Below are 3511 nucleotides of genomic sequence, written 5' to 3' on the forward strand. Positions count from 1 at the left end.
AAAAAATTATTATTGAGAAGATTTGAAGATCCTATAATCTAAGACTTTTATTTGAAGATCATAAAGATCAATGAAGATATTTTGTTTGGTTAGTATTTTAAGGAGTATTAGGAGAGTAATGTACGATAGAGAGAAATTTTCCTTATAAACACAAAATATCTTTTATCTTTCTTAAAATTATTTTTGAAATATTCCCAATAAATGCTTGAAAAGGAAAAGCCCAAATCATTGCTTTTTGTTATCTACACATACCTAAGTGGAAAAGATTTTGGAAAAAATATTTTCGGTAACTATTGAATTAGTTTCCACAAAAGTTATTCGTGCATTGACTTTTGATTTTAAAATATCAAAGATAGTTATTGCTTATTAAAAGACAAATCTTATCATTTTTTACTAGATTTTCATTCCCGTTATAAAAACATTTTTCTCTCCTTCAAAATAGTTGGCAAGAGTAAGAGTCCATCGTTAAAAGTTTTAGATCTCTCAAAGTTCTCTTTTCAAGCCCTTTTATTTCTTTTCTTCTCTATTCTTCAAGAAATATTTTTTAGAGAAAAGAAATCTAATAACAACTTTTTCTAAAGAACAGTTCTGAACTTTATCTCTGTTTTAAAAATCTGTTTTCTGTTTTTTTTGTGCTTATAATTGTGTTTCTCTCTGTCTATATAAATTGTTGTAATCTAGTGTAGACTAGAGGTTTTTTAAACAAAAAACATAGTGTAATAGCTTAGGTAAAAAGCTATGGTGAAAAAGGTTATCAAGTGACTTTCTCCTTATGTGAGATTCTAAGGTCTTGATCTGAGTTTTCTGTTCTCTATAAATCAGAAAGGGTAGAGGTTGACCAAAACCTTCAGAAATCTAGTAGGACAAATGTTAGATCTAGGTGTTGATCTATTTCCTTATAAAGTTGATTTGTCTCTTACCCTTGAAAAGAGATAACATAGTGGAGGATCTCAAGTCAAGTCTTGGAAAATGGATTTAGTCAAATTGGTGCTGAACCATTATAAATCTCTGTGAGTATCTTCTTTTACTTTTTGAAGTGTTGCTTGATTATATTCTGTTTACACTTATGTTAATCATTTCAAAAATGCAAAGTTATTAATGAATTTTTGTTTCTAAACGTGAATAAGCTCTATCTTTGTGGAACCTTAGAACTCTACATTTCTATATTGTGTTTTTACCAAGTTCTAATCTATCCTTTTATATTTAGCAGAAATCACAATCTGAGTTTTAATCAGTTTTCTAATCTTGCACAAGCTTTGAGAAATAGTTTCTAAACATAATAACTATTCTTCATGGAGTCTTTCTAATCTTGCAAAAGTCTTGTGAGGAAGTTCTAAGCTTGATAACTGACTCTCACAAACGCTTTCTATTTCTAATCTTGCAAAACTCTTGTGAGGAAGTTCTTTTCTTCTCTATTCTTCAAGAATCTTGAACTTTTTGTATATATATGACGATATATAAATTTTTGAATTTTCAATCAGCAAAAAAAAAAAATAAATAAATAAAAAAAGCTTAAACCACTAATTTCATATCAATCCAATTCTTAGAATCTTAAATCAAAAAAAAAAAAACTACATAGGTAGTCTTTTCCATTATAAATTCGATATAGTCATACAAATAATAAATTGAATTTAAAGATCTCAAATATTACTGACTTGAAAATCTTCAACTCATCATCTTATCTTATTGTTTTTAAACAGTATAAGACTATTTTCGAACGTTGATAGGTTACTTATCACAAGAAGAAAAATAAAATTTGTACCTAATAATTTACTCAAAAATTAAAAATTATTACCAAACAAGCCAAAAATAACATGTATTTTTGAAATACATGGTTTTTTTAACATTTTTCAAATTATTAAATTTTTAAACATACTATATTTGATTTGAAGTTTGGACTACATAAAAATAATTGTTTTTATATTTGTAAATTATGAAAATTTAAAGTTTTAGACATTGTATGGTTTTTCTATCGCATATTTGATTTCTACTAAAAAAACAAATAGCATATTTGATTTGAATTTAAAAACTAATAAAAATAGATATATATAAGAATAAAAATAATTAAATGAATTTAAAATCATAAAAATATAATTGAAATATTTAAATTTTTATATTGCCATAATTAAATGAATTTAAAATCATAAAAATGAAAAGACAATTAATTATTGAAAGTAAATGATGTGAAAGAAAAAGTGGATAAAAAAAAGATGCTCAAAAAATTCACAAAAAAGATAAATCACAATACTTAAATATTAGGGGTTTCACTTTCTTAAGAAAGTGCCACATCAGCATATAGAAAAATAAAATATTTTTCCTTTATATACATATATGTATACTAATTGAAAGTGACCAATTTATTTGGAATTGGTATTATATCAACACGTTAAATAGCCTCCAATCCATTACTAACAAAAACAACAAAGACAAAGGCAAAGCAAAAACGACAATGAGTTAATGACAAAGACAAAGTCTTGTTATTCTTTTTTTGGATATTCTATAATGTTTATAAGGTTTTTAAATTTATCTATGTAACCAATTGTTTTTCCCATGATATCCTTTATAATTGTTCATTAAATGAGTGACTTTTATTTAAGGTAAAAAAGAGCAAAATAACTTTTATTGACTGAATTCTTAATATGCGTGTTTTATCAAACTATGCAAACTAAATGGGACGGAAGTAGTATTTTGTCAAACCATGCAAAGAAAATACGGAGGGAGTTATAAGTTTAAGGATTTAACATGTATAATTTTATAAGTTGAAGGTTTTAATAGGTCAATGCACAAGTTGAGAATATCAATTAATTTTTTTTATTTTGTGAAAAAAAAAATTTACATGTGAACTTATGTTTTTGAATAATGAGTAAATTATAATTGAATGACAAAGATTGATTGGTCAATGATTGGAACTTCAATTGAAAACCGTTGTTTTAGTTAACAACATCAAACTGTCACTAATCCTTCACATCAAGAGTAACGTGTTTTCCACCTCAAATCATCTAGAGTTTGAACTCGCATGTGAACTGATTCTTCTTCAGCATCAAATTATTTGTGGTTCAAATAAGATGTCTTCAATATTTGTGGTTCTAACAAAACTTGGTATATCTTTAATGCGGATATTACTCATGCCTGGGATCCAATCTATTGGAGTATCAAGTGTGCCATCTGTAAGAAAGCTTTCATCTGAAAAGAAAAAATAAAAGAAAAGAAAAATGTTTATGTTATTATCAGGCAATCCTTCACTAATTTGAAGAGTTCATTTTGATCTTTGTTTTGGAAAACATCCATTTTCCTAAAATTTTGGGTGTTAATCCTTATATCGTTTAATGAAATTTATAAATTCGGATATTTATTTTCAAAAATAAATTAAATAATCCCTTTATTTTGTTTTCATTGAACTAAATTTTCTTTTTGGCCTTTAAAACTAATTTAACATATTTCTCAGTTCTTTACTACATAATAAGAACAAAAAAACATTGCATGAAATACAAAGAAAAGTGGAAGAAGGGAA

This window comes from Jatropha curcas, chromosome 7 (genome assembly GCF_041381405.1).
Source record: "Jatropha curcas cultivar XTBG-Jc1 chromosome 7, XTBG_Jcur_1.0, whole genome shotgun sequence".
In the NCBI taxonomy this organism is placed as follows: Eukaryota; Viridiplantae; Streptophyta; class Magnoliopsida; order Malpighiales; family Euphorbiaceae; genus Jatropha; species Jatropha curcas.